At 37.4% G+C, this 23,072-nt stretch overlaps 1 pseudogene; it reads left to right on the top strand.

The window, feature by feature from the left end:
* Positions 1–14,175: 14,175 nt before the first annotated feature.
* LOC118842391 lies at positions 14,176–21,991 on the top strand (annotated as a pseudogene).
* Positions 21,992–23,072: the final 1,081 nt, after the last annotated feature.

The following is a 23,072-nucleotide window of genomic DNA, read 5'->3' as shown; positions in this document are numbered from 1 at the left end:
ATTTTCTATTCAGTTCTGGTCTTTTCACTGAGAAAGCTTGAAAGTCCTCTATTTTATTGAAACTCCATATTTTGCCTTGGAACATGATACTCAGTTTTGCTGGGTAGGTGATTCTAGGTTTTAATCCTAGCTCCATTGACCTCCGGAATATCGCATTCCAAACCTTCGATCTCTTAATGTAAACGCTGCCAGATCTTGGGTTATTCTGATTGGGTTTCCACAATACTCAAATTGTTTCTTTCTGGCTGCTTGCAGTATTTTCTCCTTCATCTGGGAGCTCTGGAATTTGGCAACAATATTCCTAGGAGATTTCTTTTTGGGATCTATTTGAGGAGGCGATCGATGGATTCTTTCAATTTCTATTTTGCCCTGTGGCTCTAGAATATCAGGGCAGTTCTCCTTGATAATTTCCTGAAAGATGGTATCTAGGCTCTTTTTTTGATCATGGCTTTCAGGTAGTCCAATAATTTTTAAATTATCTCTCCTGGATCTATTTTCCAGGTCAGTGGTTTTTCCAAGGAGATATTTCACATTGTCTTCCATTTTTTCATTCCTCTGGTTCTGTTTTATAATATCCTGATTTCTCATAAAGTCACTAGCTTCCACTTGCTCCAATCTAATTTTTAAAGTAGTATTTTCTTCAGTGGTCTTTTGGACCTCCTTTTCCATTTGGCTAATTCTGCCTTTCAAGGCATTCTTCTCCTCATTGGCTTTTTGGAGCTCTTTTGCCATTTGAGTTAGTCTATTTTTTAAGGTGTTGTTTTCTTCAGTGTATTTTTCAGTATTTTTTTGGGTCTCCTTTAGCAAGTCATTGACTTGTTTTTCATGGTTTTCTCGCATCCTTCTCATTTCTCTTCCCAATTTTTCCTCTACTTCTCTAACTTGCTTTTCCAAATCCTTTTTGAGTTCTTCTATGGCCTGGGGCCAGTTCATGTTTTTCTTGGAGGCTTTGGTTGTGGGCTCTATGACTTTGTTGTCTTCTTTAGGCTGTATGTTTTGGTCTTCTTTGTCACCAAAGAAAGAATCCAAAGTCTGAGACTGAATCTGGGCACGTTTTCGCTGCCTGGCCATATTCCCAACCAACTAACTTGACCCTTGAGTTTTTCAGTGGGGTATGACTGCTTGTAGACTAACGAGTTCTATGTTTTACGTTTGGGGGGGATGTGCCAGCTCTGTCAGAGCCGCACTCCTCCTTCCCCAAGGACCCCCAGTCTAGGCTGGGCTTAGATCTTCAGCAGGCTGTTGAGCTCCTGCTCTGATCCGCCACTTAATTCCTCCCACCAGGTGGGCCTGGAGCCGGAAGTAACAACAGCTGTAGCTGCCCCACCTCCGCTGCCCCAGGGGCTGGAAGCCGAACCGCGAACTCCTTCCACTCCGGCAGCTTTTCCCACTAACCTTCTCCGCAGTCTTTGGTGTTTGTGGGTCGAGGGGTCTGGTAACTGCCGCAGCTCACATATTCAGGGCGCTAGGGCCCCCTGCGCCCGGCTTCTGGTCTGGATCGTCCACGCCGCTCAGGCTGGGCTCTGCTCCACTCCGTTCCCAGCTCCCAGCTCCGTGTGGAATAGACCTCACCCAGAGACCATCCAGGCTGTCCTGGGCTGGAGCCCTGCTTCCCTCTGCTGTTCTGTGGGTTCTGCCGTTCTAGAATTGGTTCAGAGCCATTTTTATAGGTTTTTGGAGGGACTCGAGTACGGAGCTCACTCTAGTCCGTGCTTACCAGCCACCATCTTGGCTCCGCCCCCTCTATATATGTAATTTTACGGCATATATTATTACTATTTCCCTTTGAAGCCACAGACTTCAAAAGTAAAGGGCAGATTTAAGACACGAACAGGATGAGAATGTGATTTGGATTTCCAGACCATGGTTTAAAGTATTATGGGTTCTTCAAAAGAAATGGAATACATTTTATGTAATTACGCCTCATGAAAATATATGGACCTGAAGTTATTTAAAGTGAAAATTTAAGGGGAAGGAGAAAATTACCTACATGTATCTGCCAAGTCAGATGCCATAGAAAGAAAGACTAGCCATATTGAAAGAATGATAAATAATAATAATAGTTAATACTTACATAACACTTTAAGGTTTGCGGAATATTTTAATATGTTAAATCATTTGATACTCAAGACGATGCTGGGGGAATCAGTACTAATATTTTCCTCATTTCACAAAAAAGAGGAAATTAAGGTGCAGAGTAGTTAAATGACTTTCCTGGTTGGGGTCACATATCTGGTAAATGTCTCAGGCAGGATTTGAATTTAAATCTTCCTGATTCCAATTCCCATATTCTATAACTTGTACCACTTAGATGCTTAATAACATTAGAAAATGGTAATTCGTGGGAGACAATATTTCAGGTAAGAGATAGAAATATTGCTTCATATTTCTATACAACTGTACAAAGTATGCTTCCACCAACAGAATATGCTAAAGATCAACACAATATCATCTACAAACTGTAATACCTAGAGAGCTCACCATCTACAGAGAATTCCTCTTCCTTTGAACACTGTGGAATTTCAGTTATTTTACATGTGAATTTATGCACAGCCTTATGTGAAAAGCAATATAGACCAGGTAAGAGACAATCTCAGAGTCTGAAAGGCCAGGCTTAGGTCTTACCTCTGTTAGATACTAGTTTGTACTATTTTTTCCATAAATATGAAACATTCCTTGTTAAGCATAATGTTAAGTCAGTATTTTTCTGTCATTAAGCAAATGTAGTCATTTTAAATCTATAGTTAAGCACACCAAGATCTTATATCCTCTGTACCTTCCAATCCAATCTAAACCAATTTGCATTTTATTAAGTGCCAAATGTATGCCAGTGTTGTGTCATCTTCTGAGCATAGAAAAGAACACAGAAAACTGGTCTTTGAACCAAAGGAACTTATATTTTACACCTTTCAGTCAATAGCATGACTATAAAGATGTGGCTAACTATAGAATATTAAACATATTCTGGACAAACATTGCAAACAATGAATGAGATAGCCCAGAATTGAATGTGAGAAAACTGGACTGAATTACTTTTAGGCCATTGCTCAGTGCTTTCAGTGACTTGTACCTGAAATAAAGGTTGATGTTTTTTAACAATGTTATTTCATCCATACTGTGTGGTGGCAAAGCAAGAAAGATCATAATGTTTAAGGAATTAAAGTTTTAAAGTATGGTATTATTGTTATTGTTAAAAGGAAAATTCTATGTTCAGGTCTTCACCATGATAAAAAAGGCAAAATTCAGGAAGAGAAAACTAAAAGGACTTTATTAAAAAGTACCGACGCTCAAATGTGTTGTTGGGATGACCATGAGAAATCAACATGAGATTCAAACCACCAGTGTCTTTTTAAAATAATTTTTTGTAATAGGAGCAAAACAATCTTGTCACATCTATAAAAGGAGATGGGCCATTGCATCTCACCTCCACCCCTATTGCCACATCTTGGGGAAATGAGATTAGAGGTGAGAGGGATGGGATGAAAGCCCATGTGACCAAATGCTGAATAAGAGGTAACACAAAATAAAGAGGTAGCTAGGTGGCACAGTGGATACAATGCCAGACCTGGAGTCAGAAAGACTTATCTTCCTGAGTTCAAATATGGTCCCAGATACTTTCTAGCTGTGTGACCCTGGGCAAGTCACTTAACCCCATTTACCTAAGTTCCTCATCTATAAAATGAACTGGAGAAGAAAATGGCAAACCACTCTACTATCTGTGCCAAAAAACTACAACAACAACAAAGACCAAAGAAACAAACAAAACCAAATGGGGTCATGAAGAGTCAGACACAACTGAAAGGACTGAAAAACAACAACAGAAAAAAGACAGGAAAATGAGATCAAAGTGCACCTCTCACAAAAGACTAATTAACACTATGTGCTGACTGGCAGGTATGTACTGGGAAAGCAGATTCTTGGTTTTTGTCCTTAATCTTCAAAGAAGACCTATGCCATCACAAGGGTGTTGTCTTGACTGGCACACAAATTGAATTTAAGTGAGGCAGAGCTGAACAAAGTTGCCAGCTTCGCTCTCTCCTCCAGAGTCATCAAAGTTCAGTTGCAAGACAAGGGTCAAGACAACTGGTGATGGCACCAGATGCAGTGGGTGACCTCAGCCTTTTTAAACTAAGGTCTTTTCCAGATCTCAATTCGTCTATGGCAACACCGGTTCAAGAATTAAGGGCTTGGTAAGAATTAAGACAAAAGATGCCCTAGTTAATCATCACAAAAAAATCAACGTGGGAGGGGAAGACCCTTAGAGTTTCCGGACAGAAGAGAAAACAATTGTCATTTCTACTCACTCTGAGCCATCAAAACCCAAAAAAGAGAGTTTTGGGCAGGAGCCTATTATTGGCCATTCAGTGAAAGCCAGAGCAATTTAGGTTTAAAGGCATAGGCAAGTAGCTCTATTTGAATCACAATGGGCTTTTTCAAAGTCTGTTTTTTTCAGAGCTATATTTCAAGAAATCATAAATTAAAACTGAACAAGACAAGAGTTAATAGTTCCAACTTGATAAAAGAAGAGATAAAATGAATAAATAGGAAATTTAAAGAAATCTGTCCCCCCAGCCCCAAGATATCTTATAAAATACAAGCTACCAAAATTATATTCATTTGAACAGACAACTCATTTGTAAGGGTATGACTCTCCATCCAGGGTGCAATGGAAAGACACATATTTTTGTGAATGGGCCACAACACATTCTGAATAAACAAGTGCACGTAGACAACAAAAACGGTGTCCTGAAAATGATGCCTGACCAGAAAAGTAGGTGAACTAGCCAAATGATGAAATTTAACAATAAACAATGGATAATTAATGGGTTTCACTAGTATCCATATAATATGAAGAGATCTAAAGAAAGTCCTCTAGCATATCGAGTGGAAAGAGGAGCAGAATGACATCAACAAGAGCCCCAGAGAATGAGAAGGAATGAATGGGTCACACTGTTAGAAGGAGTATCCACACTGATGAGATCACAGACACATCTAAGTATTCAAGAACTATAAATCTTAAATCAAAGAGACGGATTTGACATCTTAGATATTGCTGAGAATTAATTACATGACATCTGTGACTTCAATATAACCATGGAAGGGCATAACTTATTCCAACAGGATAGAGTATATACCACAGGGGCCTTTAGTACCTGCTGCTGGGGAGGCTGGGACTGGTGGATGAAGTTTATTAGTTCTGAACTGAAATAGTACTAAAGTTATGTCCAAGAAGGCCTAGCAATGAGAGAAAAGTGGAAGCAGGAGGAGGGTATTTCTTATACATGCACTGAACTAGGATGATAGGAATGAAAGTGGTAAGCTATCATCACAAAAATGTCAAAAAACAATGGAGAGGAAAACAATCCTGTGGACAGATTACAGTAAAACCCCAATTAGACACATTATCCTAAGAATACTTATGGATCAAAGAGTTAGGAGGAAACTCAACTAAAGTAAAATTGAACAGATCTGCCAGTTTCAATAACAAGCTCTCCTTTGTTGTCAATGACAGTGGAACCATCATATTTGAACTATTAAACTTCACTACTCAATGTGATATAAGAAGATATTAAAATGAAATTCAGAAAATAAAGCTGAGCAAAAAAGATTAAACTCATCTAAATATCTAAAAAGATATATTATGAATTTGTCTATGGACTTGGAAAATACAAAATGAATAAAAGTAAAGACCTTGACTCTGATGATCGCCATTTCTCAGGAATATTTAATCAGTGTAAAATAATCAATATAACAAAAAGAGAAATATGTCCTCCTCCATGAAATTCAGTTGAATTAAAGCAAAATGATCAAGCAACCATTATGTACAAAGCACATTTCTGAGTTCTTTTAACCTCTATGTTGTATCAATTATTTTTTTTACACTGGTAAAATTACTTCAAGAAATGATGATATTCAGAAATTTTTTTTTTTGCTGAAGGTAACATAAAATAAAATGCACTTAGGAATTTACTTTCAAAGAGGGAAAGATTTTAAAAAGATAGAACGAATCATATGTGATATTAATAGGAAAAATAAAAGCAAAAATAAAATTAAGAAGATATAAGCAATTTCCATGTTAGGTGAACAACAAGATGGGGGACTAGTCATTTTTTCTGATCTACACAATCTTCCAAACCTCTCCAAAACAGAAAATTTGCACCAAAGATAAAACAATTTCAGCTGTTCCCCTCATCTAAAATATCCAGAATCCACCCCCCCCACCAAAAAAAAAGGAAAAATGCTGAACTGAAACTCACTGACCCTAAGCTCACTCAGCACTCCTCCCTGTCCTGCACAGTGGGAGCAGTGCAGCTCCACTAGCAGACTTAATAACATAACATAGCCTTACAATAAATACACACACGCGCGCGCGCACACACACGCATGCACACTCCATTCACCCCCCTTTCTCTTTCCACTGCTGTGGAAAAGCTGGCTCCAGGCTGCTGAAATTTTCACTGTCTGTGACAGCCAAGAGACCACAGCACCTCAAAAGCAAAAGCCTGCTGAGAGATACAACCCTGCAGCACCAACATTGCAAACTTCTGAATTGCTCATACCCAGGACAAATAACTATGGAAAAAAGAGCAGGCATTATAGGTATTATAACATGACACTCAGGTCAGGGTGGAGGTAGAGGGTTTGGCAATGCTGTGCAACATTCTGGCAAGCCTAAGGGAAAGAGCACAGAACTCAAATGGAGCCAGTTCTGACCATGCAAAGGTTAGTTGGGGCAAAAACCTAGGCTGGTGAGCCATGAATTGCCCAGTGTAGAAGGAAGTTGAGACATTTTGATATCCAGCCCTCAAGGAAACCATAATCAAACAGGAGGGAGTCAGAAAGTGAGTGATAAAGAAAATAAGGGTGGCAAGATAAATTACCAAAAATGCCAGGAATAATAAAACTCATAGACCTTGAATGTAAACATATAAATCAACAGGAAAAATAGTAACAACAGAAGGTAATATGGCCTCCAGATCTAATAAGTGAGTGCAGGAATCTATGAATAAATAATGCAAAACAAACAAAGGAAAATGATGCGGCATTTGATGAGATAGAGTGCCCTATGAAATTTGAGGAGAATGTGGAAATAATAAACAAAACCCCAAAGAGGAAAGTGTAACAAACACAAAGAGGAGATTAGAGATGAGAGAAAAAGAACCAGTGAGAACAGGGCCACCTTAAAAAAATATTAAAGTTAACTGAAGGAAAATAACACTGTATTTATATCAGAAAGAGAGGATGGTTGGGGGTGGGGGAGAGCCAAGATGGATGCTGAAAAACAGGGACTCTCCCCCAAATCCTTCCAAACACCTGTAAAAAATGGCTCTGAACAAATTCTAGATCTATAGAACCCACGAAATAACAGGGGGAAGCAGGTCTCTAGTCCAGGACAGCCTGGATGGTTGCTGGGAAGGGTCTATGGCACCATACTGGGAGCAGAGTGCAGCCCAGTGTGGGCCATGCCAGGACAGAACAGGGCAAGGGAGATTGGGCAGAGCAGGCCTAAGGGCCCTGAATCACTGAGCCATGGCATTTACAAGACTTCTCAACCCACAAATGCCAAAGTCAATGGAGCAGATTGGGGGGAAACTGCTGGATCGGGGTGAGAGAAGTGTGTGGTCCTGCCTCAGTCCCAGGGGTGGTAGAGGTGGCACAGTGGCAGCAGCAGGAAGCTCCAGTGGAAGGTACTGAGGCCTACGTGGTGGGAAGACTCAAGCAGCAGATCAGAGCAGGAGTGCAGGGAGTGCTTTGGTGGCCAAGAGACAGGGTTCTCTTGGTTTGTCCTGCGTAGATTTGGGTTATGGTCCAGGTTGGCAGTTCTTGGAGGAGGAGGAGTACTGGTGTGGCAGAGCTTTCGATGACTGTGGAGAGGGTGTCCTCCTGGTGGCTACACAGCAGAAAGGAGTACTTGCACTCACAGATGACAGCAAAGGCCAGGAGAGGAATATCATACCACCACAGAATAGAAGTAGCTCTGAAAACAGCAGTGCAAAAGCCCTGAAGCTTGGGACAAAGCACTTTCTACTTTGAAGGCAGTCGTACCCTGACCAAAAGCTCAAAAGTCAAATAACTGGCTGGGAAGATGAGCAAGCAGCATAAAAGGACTCATGCTCAGATGACAGAATTTTTTTTTTGTGACAAAGAAGATCAAAGCATACAGCCAGAAGAAGACAACAAAGTCAAAGAGCCCACATCAAAAGCCTCCAAGGAAAATACGGATTGGTCTCAGGCCATAGAAGAACTCAAAAAGGATTTGGAAAAGCAAGTAAGAGAAGTAGAGGAAAAATTATAAAGAGAAAAGAGAGTGATACAAGAAAATCATGAAAAACAAGTTAATGACTTGCTAAAGGAGATCCCAAAAAATACTGAAGAAAATAACCCCTTAAAAAATAAAAAAATCCAGACTATCCCAAATGCCGAAAGAGCTCCAAAAAGCCAATGAGGAGAAGAATGCCTTGAAAGGTAGAATTAGCCAAATGGAAAAGGAGGTCCAAAAGACCACTGAAGAAAATACTACCTTAAAAATTAGATTGGAGCAAGTAGAAACCAAGAAAGTATAGAAGAGAACAAAAGAATGAAAAAATGGAAGATGATGTGAAATATCTCAGTGTAAAAACCACTGAACTGGAGAATATATCCAGGAGAAATAATTTAAAAATTATTAGACTACCTGAAAGCCATGATCAAAAAAAGAATCTAGACATCATCTTTCAAGAAATTATCAAGGGAAACTGCCCTGATATTCTAGAAACAGAGGGTAAAATAAAAATTGAAAGAATCCACCAATCACCTCTTGAAAAGATCCCAAAAAGAAAACTCCTAGGAATATTGTCATCAAATTCCAGAGTTTCCAGGTCAAAGAGAAAATACTGCAAGCAGCCAAAAAGAAACAATTCGAGTATTGTGGAAACACAATCAGGATAACACAAGATCTAGCAGCTTCTACATTAAGGTATTGAAGGGCTTGGAATATGATATTCCAGACGTCAAAGGAGCTAGGATTAAAATCAAGAATCACCTACCTGCAAAACTGAGTATAATACTTTAGGGGAAAAAATAGACGTTCAATGAAATAGAGGACTTTCAAGCATTGTTGATGAAAAGACCAGACCAGAATAGAAAATTTGACTTTCAAATACAAAAATCAAGAGAAGCATGAAAATGTAAACAAGAAAAAGAAATCATAAGGGACTTGCTAAAGTGGGACCATTTTGTTTACATTTAGGTAAGATGATGTTTGTAATTCATGAGACCTTTCTCAGTACTAGGGGAGTTGAGAGAAATATATATATATATATATATATATATATATATATATATATATATATATATATATATATATAGACAGAGGACATAGGGTAAGTTGAATATGAAGGGATGATATCTAAAAAAAATAAAATTAAGGGATGTGAGAGGGATATATTGGGAGAAGAAGAAAGGTACAGATAGAATGGGGTAAATTATCTCACATAAAAGTGGCAAGAAAAAGTTCTTTTGGAAGGGAAGAGGGGGCATGAGAAAAAGAATGAATGAATCTTGCTCTCATTGGATTTGAGTAAAGGAGGGAATAACATACACACTGATTTGGGTATCTTACCCTAAAGGGGGTAAGTAGGGGGTAAGAGGATAAGAGAGGGGGGATGACAGAAGGGAGGGCAGATAGGGGGAGGAGGTGATCAAAAGCAAACACTTTTGAAAATGGACAGGGTCAAGGAGAAAATTGAATAAAGGGGGACAGGAATAGAATGGAGGGAAATATAGTTAGTCCTTCACAATATGACTATTATGGAAGTGTTTTGCATAATGATACATGTGTGGCCTATACTGAATTGTGCACTCTCAGGGAGGGTGGGTGGGGAGGGAAGAAGGGAGAGAATTTGAAACTCAAAGTTCTAAAAACAAATGCTCAAAAACAGTTGTTTTTACATGCAACTGTGAAATAAGATATTCAGCAATGGGGTATAGAAATCTATTGTTCCCTACACAAAGTGTGGGGAAAAGGGATGGAGGGAGTGTGGTGACAGAAGGGAGGGCTGACTGGGGAATGGTGCAATTGGAATATATGCCATCTTGTGGTGGGGGAGGGTAGCAATGGGGAGAAAATTTGTAATTCAAAAACCTTGTGGAAGTCAGTGTTGAAAACTAAAAATATTAAATAATGAAAGAATTAAGGAAAAAAATAAAGATATGGGCCAGTAATCACAGAATTCATTAGGACTACTGCCTCCTGACTTATGGACACTTTAGAAAATACTAAATAACAAACAAATAAATAATAATAATAAAAATGGGGGGAAAGAGAGGATGTGTAATAAAGAGAGTGAGAGAAAACTTTTTTTGAAGAAAAAAACTGAAATTTAAAAAAAAATGATGAACAGGACTAAGTGAAGGGGCAGAGGAAGGAAGAATCTACTTGACGAATGAAGAGGAGAAAAAAAAGGATGGGGGAAATTGTATAACCAGATAAAAGTAGGAGAACAAAAGGAAATATTAAAAAACGGAAAAGTACAACAAACAAGATGAGGGGATCAGAGATTGGAGGAAGAATGCCAGTGGGAACAGATTACAGTTAAGTAAATGAAAGAAAATTATACTATGTTTACAACAAAAGGGGAAAAAATTGACTGTGTGGTAGAGCAAGTCTCCTGCTAAGGGTTTATCAATTTTGTTAGTCTTTTCAAAGAAGCAGTTTTTGGTTTTATTTATCATTATATTTTTTATTATCATTATTTTTACTACATATCATTATGTATTTTGCTTCTAATTTATCTATTTCCTCTCTATTTTTTTTAGCCTCCTCTCTTTGACTTGCTATAGGCTTGTTGGCTTGTTGATTTTCTATTTTTTTAAAAGTATATTCAGTCCATCAGTCTTTCTTTCTATTTTGTTAATGTTTGCTTCTATTTTGTTAGTGCACAAAATTGCAAACAAATGTAAAAAGGCAGAAATAGTTAATGCATACTTTATAGACTATAATGCAATAAAAAATGATTCAGGGAATGCAAAACATATAGGACCAAATGCAGAGTTAAAAAAGAAATCTTAAATAATGACTGTGTCAAAAAATTATAAAATAATTAATAACTATGTAAGATAAAATTGTATAGATGAAATAGCATACCAAAATTTCTTGGATGCAGTTAAAGTAATATTCAGGAGGGAAGTCATACTCTTAGAAACACATTAGCAAACTAGAAGAAGAGAGGATTGAATAACTCAATATTGTTCTAATCTCCATTAATGGGAGAAATGCAAATCAAAAGAGTCCCAAGGTTTTGTCTCATACCCTGCAAATTGGGGAAAATGACAAAAAGTAGCAGTAGTCAATGTTGGAGGCATATGGAAGAATAAGCATACTAATATATTGTTGGTAAAGTTGTGAAATTGTACAACAATTTGGGAAAGCAATTTGGAATTATGCAAATAAAGTCACTAAAATGTCCATACCTTTTGAACCAGAGACTCCATTAACAGGGTTATACCACAAAGAAACAATAAGAAGAAAGTCTTCATATATTCCAAAATCTTTATAGCAGCTATTTTTGTGATAGCTAAGAATTGGGAGCAAAGTTGATGGTGATCAATTGGTGAATAACTAAACAAATTGTGGTACATGAATTATTACTGTGCTGCAAAATATCATGTGTGTGAGGAGCACAGAAAAAAATGGAAAGATCTATATGAACTGATGCAGAGAGCAGAGCCAAGAAAACAATATACACAGTAGTTACAAAAATGTAAAAGGAAAGAACTATACAGAAAAAGATAAAAAATAAATGTAACAAAATTACAAAGATCAGGCAATATTCAAAAGAACAGACATGAAAAGACATCCTTGACCTATGCCTTTGTGGATGTGGATGGTGCACAGGTGTTATATATTGTGTGTTTTCAGATTTTTCAGTGTATTAATCAGTTGTGCTGACTTGTTTTCTCTCATAAAAATATTATTTGTCATAGAGGATGGCACAAGGTGGGGAGGAATATTTGACAACTGTAATGATATAAGAAACAGAAAATATCAATAAAATCTAATTTTAAAAAAAAATATGTAATTGCTGGCCTATATTCCTATTTTCTTTCCTTTATAAAGTATCTGAACAAGAATGCATGTATTTAGATAGTCTTAATGACAATATGGGAAAGGAACAGTCAGGTTTTTTCTAATAATTACCTAATGTTGGTCAGTGAACAAGGTATTTATTAAGCACTTGCTATGACCCAGTGCTAAGCAGTGGGAATATAAAGAAATGTAAAAAACAGTACCTATGCTCAGATGATTGCAATCTAATGGAGGAGACAACAGGCAATTAACATGATGAACTGAAAATTATAGAGAATATAAAATCTCTCAAATGGTTGTCAATTACAAAAAAGGCAGTACAAAAATGCAGACTAAAATGCTCTTCTACATTAAGGTATGAATCTATTAGAATGTGATAATATCGCTTGCTAAATGCAACCACAGAGACAGATTTATTCAGCAAATTTCTAACAATATCAGTCAAGATGTAATACAGCAATGACATATGGTCACTGTCATAAAGAAAATCCTGGACCAAGAAGGATGAAAGGAGAATTCAGTATAGACCTCTGTTTCTTAGTAATATTGTGCTGATTCTTTCAACCTTTGCAATACTTCAGAGACTTCTCTGTGAGATTTATGGCCATTCAAAGTAGAATGGCCTAGTAATCTACAGGAAAGACTAATGGATAGTAGTTAGAAAATGACATACAATTAGATTGTTAGTTAATTGATTGCATGCAATTAATTGTTAATTAATAGTCCATCAATATGTATGTCTACACCTATATTTATCTTGATATCTGTATCTACGTATCTGACAGACACTGCAGATGTATAATAACCTGTGCCCATAAGTGAGTAGAAGGACCAGGAGTAGAATGAATTTAGGGAACTGCTCAATACTTTCAATTATCTCAGGTTGCTCTCTGTCCCTCTCCCCCCCCCCCACACACAACTTTTTTTAAAAAAGATACTAATATTCTTCCTTAGAGTTGTATGATAGTGACTCATGGAACATCACAAAATCTTAGGAATAGAAACCGTGGATGAACCATTTGACAATGGAAAAATTTATGTTGGAAATAAACCATTCTCAGCAAATTACCACTAATGACTTGCAAGGAAAATATGGCTCAGAATGCATTATCTATGGCATGAATACATGAAAAAGGATGTGGGCTGGTCACATAACAAAAACCAGGGATAAACAAGTAGAAAACCAAACTGTTATACTGATATTTATGAAATATTACAAGACCCCAAGGAAAGTCTATAGCTCCTCTATATAATTTTGATAGATGAACATGAGCTAAAATTAGACAAATAAGAAGACACTAATGGGTTACAGTCTTTATTGGTGTAGGGAATATTTATTTATGTATTCTGTGAATCAAGGTGAATCAGTCATCTAACTGATAATTTCAGGATCATAGACTTAGAGTTGATGGTTATTTCAGAGACCCAGCTTCTTCATATTATAGATAAGGAAACCAAGGTCTGTAAGTTCAACTTCATATAATTAAACAGATGCTAAATAGCAGAGGCAGACTTAAGTATTCAGTCCTTTAATTCTGTTTTACTCACCAGCTCCTCTGATTCTAAATTCAATAGTCTTTCCAATATCCTATACTGAGGAATTGTATGATTAAATTTTACATATTGTTTGAGCTTGTTGGATTTTGTCAAATTGCTTGATGTATGTACACAAATTGACTTTTTTTTTTGCCTACTGCTATGAGAGACAGAGAGACTATTTTTTTAAATTGTTTTCCCTAAAGTTACTCATCAAAGTTGATAAAGTTGATAAAGGTAGAAAATGGCATTTCCAGGTTTCTAAAACCAGGTCTGTGACTCGAAGGTCAAGACTCTATCAAGGCAGGACAGAGAACATCAAGAATGTCAAAAAAATAAAGACTGGTGAAGGTACCTGTTAAAATGTAACATAAAGCCATTATTATAAAAAACTTGTCCTTGAATAATAATGAAATAGTTAAAGAAAGAAACAAAATAGAGAACCCAGAACCTGAGCTCAACATATGTTAAAGAAGTGATTAAAAACCCTAGTGGCTTGGGTCAGGGAGCAGCAGTCTCACATCTAACTCAGAACTTTCACAGCCTGGTCAGCAACCTCTATTTCCCCCAAAATGGGAACTATTGTCAAGGATTAGCTGATTGTGAATTTCCTAAAGGAAGACCAGGTTCCCCATAACAAGATCATTATTGTTTGCTTGGTGAAGTTGGCATGGCATAAGCCATCAGTATCTTTTTTTTTTTCAATTTTCTCTTTGACTTTTATTTTTTTTAATTAATTTATTTATTTTTAGTTTACCACACATGGTTCTACATAGTTTTGAATTCCAGATTTTCTCCGCTCCCTCCCCAAGATGGCATGGAAGCTCATATAACTGTCCTGTATAACTTCGCATTGAATTAATTTATGCACTAGTCAAGTTGTGGAGAAGAATTTTGACCAACGGAATGAATCATGAGAAAGAAGAAACAGAACCAAAAAAAAAAAAAAACCAAGAACAAAAACAAAAGAGAAGTAGAAAAGGCGAGCATGTAGTGTGCCTCGTTCTGTATTCAAACTTCACAGTTCTTTCTCTGGATGAAGATAGCATTCTCCATCATGAGTCCCCTGGAGTTGTCCTTGCCCCTTAGGTTGCTGAGAAGAGTGCAGTATGTCAGGGTTGGTCCTCATGGAATCCATATATCTGGCTGTGCACAACGTTCTCCTGGCTCTGCTCCGCTCACTCAGCATTATGTCGTGTAGGTTTTCCAGGGTGTTATGAAGTCTGCATCATCCCCATTTCTTATGGCACAGTAGTATTCCATCACCTTCATATACCACAGCTTGTTCAGCCATTCCCCAATTGATGGGCATCCCTTTGATTTCCAATTCTTGGCTACCACAAAAAGAGCTGCTATAAATAGCCTTGTGCATATGGGTCCTTTTCCTACTTGTGTGATTTCTTTGGGATACAACCCTAGAAGTGGTATTGCTGGGTCAAAGGGTATGAACATATCTATAGCCCTTTGGGCATAGTTCCAAACTGCTCTCCAAAATGGCTGGATCAGCTCACAACTCCACCAGCAATGCAACAATGTTCCAATTTCCCCACATCCTTTCCAGCATTTATCATTTTCCTGTTTTGTTATTTTAGCCAATCTGACAGGAGAGATGTGGTATCTGAGAGTTGTTTTGATTTGCATTTCTCTAATCAGTAGTGATCCAGAGCATTTTTTCATATGCCTATAGATAACTTTAATTTCTTCCTCTGAAAACTGCCTGTTCATATCCTTTGACCATTTCTCCATTGGGGAATGGCTTGTATTCCTATATATTTGGCTCAGTTCCCTGTATATTTTAGAAATGAGGCCTTTATCAGAGATACTAGTTGCAAAGATTTTCTCCCAATTTTCTGCTTCCCTCCTAATTCTTGTTGCATTGGCTTTTTTTGTACAAAAACATTTCAATTTGACATAATCAAAATTATCCATTTTGCATTTTGTAATGCTCTCTATCTCTTGTTGGGTCACGAATTCTTTACTTTTCCATAAATCTGATAAGTAAACTATTCCTTGCTTTCCCAAATTACTTATAGTATCAGCTTTTACTCCTAAATCATGAACCCATTTTGACTTTATTTTGGTATATGGTGTAAGATATTGGTCTACACCCAGTTTTTGCCCTACCATTTTCCAATTTTCCCAACAGTTTTTGTGAAATAGTGAATTATTAGCCCAGAAGCTGGCCTCTTTGGGTTTATCAAAGAGTAGATTGCTAAACTTGTTGATTTCTCCTACTTGTGTACCTATCCTATTCCACTGATCCACACCCCTATTTCTTAACCAGTACCAGGCAGCTTTGATGACTGCTGCTCTGTAGTACAGTTTAATATCTGGTGTGGCTAAACCACCTTCTCTAGCATGTCTTTTCATTAATACCCTAGATACTCTAGACCTCTTGTTTTTCCAAATGAATTTTGTTATTATTTTGTCCAGCTCAGTAAAATAATTTTTTGGTAGTTTGATTGGTATGGCACTGAATAGATAGATTAATTTAGGTAAAATTGTCATTTTTATTATATTAGCTCAGCCTAACCATGAGCAGCTGATATTTTTCCATTTATTTAGATCTGATTTTATTCGCGTGAAAAGTGTTTCATAGTAATGTTCATATAGGCCCTGGGTTTGTCTTGGCAAATAGACTCCCAAATATTTTATAGTGCCTTCAGTAACTTTGAATGGAATTTCTCTTTCTATCTCTTGCTGTTGGGCTTTGTCAGTAATGTATAGGAATGCTGAGGATTTATGTGGGTTTATTTTATATCCTGCAACTTTGCTAAAGTTGTTTATTGTTTCAAGTAGTTTTTTACTTGATTCTCTAGGATTCTCTAGATAAATCATCATATCATCTGCAAAAAGTGATAATTTAGTTTCTTCTTTTCCTATTCTAATTCCTTCAATTTCCTTTTCTTCTCTTATTGCTACAGCTAACGTTTCTAGTACCAAATTGAATAATAGGGGTGATAATGGACATCCTTGTTTCATCCCTGATCTTATTGGGAATGCATCTAGCTTATCCCCATTACAAATAATGCTTGTCGATGGTTTTAGGTAGATGCTATTTATAATTTTGAGGAAGGTTCCACTTATTCCTATGCTTTCTAGTGTTTTTAATAGGAATGGGTGTTGTACTTAGTCAAAGGCCTTTTCTGCATCTATTGAGATGATCATATGGTTTCTGCTAGTTTTGTTGTTGATATGGTCAATTATGCTAATAGTTTTCCTAATATTGAACCAGCCTTGCATTCCTGGAATAAATCCTACCTGGTCATAGTGTATTATTCTCGTAATGAGTTGCTGCAATCTTTTTGCTAATATTTTATTTAAAATTTTTGCATCAATATTCATTAGAGAAATTGGTCTATAATTTTCTTTCTCTGTTTTGACTCTACCTGGTTTGGGTATTAGTACCATATTTGTGTCATAAAAAGAATTTGGTAGGACTCCTTCTTCCCCTTTTTTCCCAAATAGTCTACAAAGTATTGGAATTAGTTGTTCTTTAAATGTTTGATAGACTTCACATGTAAAACCATCTGGCCCTGGAGATTTTTTCCTAGGGAGTTCATTGATGGCATGCTCAATTTCCTTTTCTGATATGGGGCTATTAAGAAATTTCACTTCCTTCTCTGTTAGCCTGGGCAGTTTATGTTTTTGTAGATATTCATCCATATCTCTAAGGTTGTCAAATTTATGGGCATACAGTTGGGCAAAATAATTCCTAATTATTGTTTTGATTTCCTCTTCATTAGAGGTGACCTCACCCTTTTCATTTTTTATACTGGTAATTTGATTTTCTTCTTTCTTTTTTTTTAATCAAATTGGCCAAAGGTTTATCAATTTTATTGGTTTTTTTCATAAAACCAGCTCTTTGTTTTATTTATTAATTCAATAGTTTTCTTGGTTTCAATTTTATTCATCTCTCCTTTGATTTTCATTATTTCTAACTTGGTATTTAATTGGGGGTTTTCAATTTGCTCTTTTTCTAGCTTTTTCAGCTGTATGCCCAGATCCTTGATCTCCTCTTTCCCTATTTTATTCATGTAGGCATTTAGGGATATAAAACTTCCCCTAAGAACTGCTTTTGCTGCATCCCATAAGTTTTGGTATGTTGTTTCCTTATTGTCATTCTCTTGAATGAAATTATTGTTTCTCTGATTTGTTCTTTGGCCCACTCATTCTTTAGAATTAAATTATTTAGTTTCCAATTAGTTTTTAGCTTATTTTTCCATGGTACTTTATTAAAAATGATTCTTATTGCATCATGATCTGAAAAGGATGCATTGACTACTTCTGATTTTCTGCACTGGATTGTGAGGTTTTTATGCCCTATTATATGGTCATTTTTTGAGTATGTGCCATGTACTTTTGAGAAGAAAGTATATTCCCTTTTATCCCCATTCAGTTTTCTCCAGAGGTCTATCATATGTGCCTTTTCTAAAATTCTGTTTACCTCCTTAACTTTTTTCTTATTTAGTTTGAGGTTAGATTTATCAAGTTCAGAAAGGGGGAGGTTGAAGTCTCCCAATATTATAGTTTTGCTGTCTAATTCTTCCTGTAACTCCCTTAACCTCTCCTCTAAGAATTTGTATGCCTTACCACTTGGTGCATATATGTTAAGCAATGATATTGCTTCATTGTTTATGGTGCCTTTTAGCAGGATATAATGTCCTTCCTTATCTCTTTTAATTGAATCTATCTTTACTTTTGCTTTGTCTGAGATTAGGATTGCTACACCTGCTTTTTTTACTTTAGCTGAGGCACAATATATTTTACTCCAGCCTTTTACCTTTACACTATGCGTATCCCCCTGTTTCAAATGCGTTTCTTGTAAACAGCATATTGTAGGATTATGGTTTTTAATCCATTCTGCTATCTGCTTCTGTTTTGTGAGAATGTTCATCCCTTGCACGTTCAGGGTTATGATTTCTATCTGTGTCTTTTTCTCCATCCTAATTCCCCCTGTTTATGCTTTTATTTCTCCCTTTCCCCTTCTCCTCCTCAACAAAGTTATGCTTTTGACCGCCGCTTTCCTCAGTTACCCCTCCCTCTTTATTCCCCTCCCTTATCTTACTGTTACCCACTTGCTACTTCTCCTCCCCCTTCTGACCACCCTCCTCCCTTTTTCCCCCCTTACCCTCCCACTTCCTGTAAGACAAGTTAGATTTCTAAACTTATCAGAGTATGTTATTCCCTTCTTGAACTAGATCAGATGACAGTAAAGCTCAAATACTGCTCTTCTCCCTCCCTTCTTTCCCTCTAATATAATATGTTTTTGTGCCACTTCATTTGGTGTAATTTACCCTTTTCTACTACCTCCTTACCGCTTCCCTCATAGCCCTCCCTTTATATCTCTTACTTATATTTTATATCTTTACCTCAGTTAATTTATACAGGCATTCACAACCTATGTATATCCCTTTCAATTGTCATAATAGTTGTACCATTCACAAGAATGACTTATATATGTGTGTGTGTGTATATATATATATATATATATATATATATATATATATATATATATATGTATAAAACATACATCAGATGATATCATCCCACATAAAGATGTAAACAACCTATCCTTATTGGTTAATAAGGTTTGTGGGGTTTTTCTCCCTGGTTACCTTTTTATGTCTCTCTTGAGTTTTGTATTTGGAGATCAAATTTTCCATTGAGTTCTGGCCTTTTCATCAGGAAGGTCTGGAATTCCCTTATTTCATTGAATGTCCATCGCCTTGCCTGGAAAATTATGCTTAGTTTTGCTGGGTAGTTGATCCTTGGTTGTAGTCCCAGCTCCTTTGCCCTTCGGAATATCATAATCCAATTTCTCCTGTCTTTTAATGTGGAAGCTGAGAGATCCTGCGTGATCCTGACTGTAGTTCCACGATATTTGAATTGCTTCTTTTTGGCTGCTTGCAGTATTTTCTCCTTCAGTTTATAGCTCTGAAATTTGGCTATAATATTTCTTGGTGTTTTCAGTTTGGGATCTCTTTCAGGCGGTGATCGGTGAATTCTTTCAATGACTATTTTGCCCTCTGGTTCTAGGACCTCTGGGCAGTTGTCTTTGATAATTTCTTCGAAGATATTGTCAAGGCTCTTTTTTTCATCGTGGATTTCTGGTAGACCAATAACTCTCAAATTGTCTCTCCTGGATCTATTTTCCAGGTCAGTTGTTTTGCCAATCAGATATTTCACATTTTTTTCTATTTTTTCATTCTTTACGTTTTGTTTTATTACTTCTTGGTGCCTCAAAGATTCATTAGCTTCCACTTGCTCAAGTCTAGTTTTTAATGAGTTAGTGTTTACATTTTGCTTTTGAGTCTCCTTTTCCAATTGGTTGATTTTGCCTCTTAGGGTGTGATTTTCTCTCTCTAGATTCTGAATCTCCGTAGCCATTTCGCCAATCTTTTTTTCCATATTTTCTTTTAGCTCCCTAATTTGGTTTTTAAAATCCTCCTTTAGCTCTTCCAGCAGTGCTTTTTGGGCTGGAGACCAGTTCATATTACCTTTTGAGGTATCTGATGTATCTACTGTATCATTACTTACTTCTTCCATATTTGTATTTTGATCCTGCCTGTCTCCATAAAAAGAATCTATTGTCCTTGGTTTTTTTGTGTTCTTCTTCATGTTGGTTTGCCTTTTGCTGGCTTTACAACGAATTTCTATCTGTGGGTCTCAGGGCTTTCTGTCCCAGCTTTCTTATTTTGTGGGTTGTGAGTCTAGAATTATAACCTTCAGTTTCCTGAGGTGTGGGGGAGGGGTCTGGCTCCCTGGCGTCTCACTCCCTGTGGGTGCTCTCCAGCACTTGCTTTTCAGCAATGGTCTCAGCTGTTTGTTGTTTGAGCTGATGTCTGGCACTTCTCCTGGGGGAGCAAGGTCACGTCTGGGCTGTTAGCCTTGACCCCTGCCGACTCTGCCCCTCTGGGACTAATGAGCTTCTAGTATTTGTCCTGTGAGGCCCCACTACTTTCTCCTCTGTTTCAGTTCTCTTTTTTTTTTTTCCCCGAGGAATTCTCTGGGTGAGGTGGGGAGGGATTAGAGCCTTTTACCTGGCCATTGAGTCTTCCGGAAGTTCAAGAAGCCGAGTTTCTGGGTTTTGCAAGCGTCAGGAGTGGGTGTTTTCACGGCCGGTGGCATTGCGCTGCCTCTCGTGGCTTCCACAGACTGCCGTCCTGTGTTGGGAGTCCTGGGGATCTCCGCCGGTTTCGGGCGCCCAGCTTTCTCCCAGCCCGTCTCCCACGTGGATTTCCCCACCGGCCGTTTCTGCTTTGGTCTGGAGCAGCTCTGCAGCCAAGCACTCTCCGAGCCTACAGGATTGTGTCTTCAGCCTTTCAGACTCTCCTGGCTCGGAAACTGGCCCCACGCAGACTGCTCGTGGTTTCTGACTCTCTCAAATCTGCTCAAATTCACTTTTTTATGGGAATCTGACAGACCTTGTGAGAGAGCTCCGGTAAGACGCTGCCTTCACGCGGCCATCTTGGCTCCACCCCCTCCAGCCATCAGTATCTTAATGAAGAATTTAGCTGATGAAATGCTCTGGTTAATGTCTTAGAAGACAGACTAAAGGGAGAGATGTTAAATCTCCAACATGGCAGCTTTTTCCTCAAAACATCAAAGATTGTTTCTGGCAAAGATTACAGTGTGACTGCAAACTCAAAGCTAGTTGTTATTACAGCTGGGGCACATCAACAGGAGTGAGAAAGTCATCTTAATTTGGTCCAGCATAATGTGAATATCTTTAAAATCATCATTTCCAATATTGTTAAATACAGCTCTAATGGCAAACTGCTTATTGTTTCCAATATAGCACATATTTTGACATACATGGCCTAGAAACTAAGTGGCTTTATTAAAAACTGTGTCACTGGAAGTGGTTGCAATCTGGATTCTGCCCATTTCCATTGTCTAATGGAGGAGAGACTTGGTGTCCATTTTTCAAGTTGTCATAGATAGGTCCTTGAGGAACATGAAGACTCCATTGTTCCTGTGTGGAGTGTTGTGAATGTTGCCAGAGTCTCTCACAAGAATCTTTATCCTACTTTGGGAACTGCTGCTAATTCAAGAATTGGAAAGATGTTCATAAACAGGTGGTTGAAAGTGCATATGAGGTAATCAAGCAAAAGGGATGTATTTCCTGGGCCATTGACTTGTCTGTGGCATATCTGGTAGAAAGCATTATGAAGAATTAGCAGAGTTCATCCAATTTCCAACATGATTAAAGGTCTATATGGCATTAGAGATGATTTCTTCCTTGGTGTCCCATTTATCTTAAGGCAGAATGGCATTTTAGACTTTTTGAAGGTAAACTTGAATCCAGAGGAGGAGGGCCATTGAAAGAAGAGTGCAAATGTTCTTTGGGGAATCCATAAAGAGTTCAATTGTAAAGCCTCTTAATGTGCTGCCATTTTATTATCTAGAGAACATGACAATGGTTAAGAAATTATGTAAAATGTACTTTTCAAGTAGGTCAAAGCCTTCCTCTTACTGGTAATTGGATGACAGAAATATAAAACCTATGAATACACTCTAGTCTCTTCTTAAAGTTAGAAATGAGGAATAGTACACTGCGAATACTGTTTGTTAAATGCTGCTGTTGTTTGCATATAATGCTGGATATGACTTGTACAATCTTGAAGTAGTTGTTGTCAAGCAGAGCCAGCAACCCACAGGTATATAACTCCATCCTTGTAGGTGCTACGGGTTCCCTTAGGTCCAGAAGATATCATTCCTGGACACAAAACACCATATAGTAATAAAACTTTATTGATGCATTGATTACCTTTGTGTTCCCTTCCATTAGGGCTCTACAGCATGGCTCCATGTATTTCCAGAGGACCTGATTATATGTATGTGTGTGTGCACATCTGCAAATTTCCATATTATATAAAATATCTATATATGTACAATGATGCGACCAATTTCTCAAGGGTCATACTAACCCAAATACCAAATAAACAACAGATAACTGATAAAGAAAAAAAAATAAAACCCACATAAGAAACATTGGGTAACAAAATATAATTCAGTTAAAAACAAAAAAAATTGACCACAATTTTAAAAACTTGATATGTGAATAAAATGAGTTTGAGTGATTACCTCATAGTGTATAGCACAATAACTTCTCAACAGATGGGCAATGTAAGCATAAAAAAGAAGGAAAAGGAAATGTGTTTTTCTTATTATCATGATTCTGAAGGTGGGAACTGACTGTGAAATCAGTGAAAATAACAACAGCTATCATTTATATGGTGCTTTAAATTGCTCAAAGAGCTTTAAGATATGTTTTCTCATTTGGTCCTCACAAGGATATTATGAGATAGGTGCTATTACTACGCCTTTTTTTAATTGGTGAGGAAACTAAAGCTAAGACAAGTGACTTACCTAGGGTTACACAGCTAGCATCTAAGGCTAGATCTAAACTCCAATCTTCCTGACTGTAAGTCCCATACTCATCCACTGGACCATTTAATTGCCA

The sequence above is a fragment of the Trichosurus vulpecula genome, chromosome 3, assembly GCF_011100635.1.
Source record: "Trichosurus vulpecula isolate mTriVul1 chromosome 3, mTriVul1.pri, whole genome shotgun sequence".
In the NCBI taxonomy this organism is placed as follows: Eukaryota; Metazoa; Chordata; class Mammalia; order Diprotodontia; family Phalangeridae; genus Trichosurus; species Trichosurus vulpecula.
Note: the sequence above shows the minus strand (reverse complement) of the source record. Positions and strands in the feature narration are given on the sequence as shown.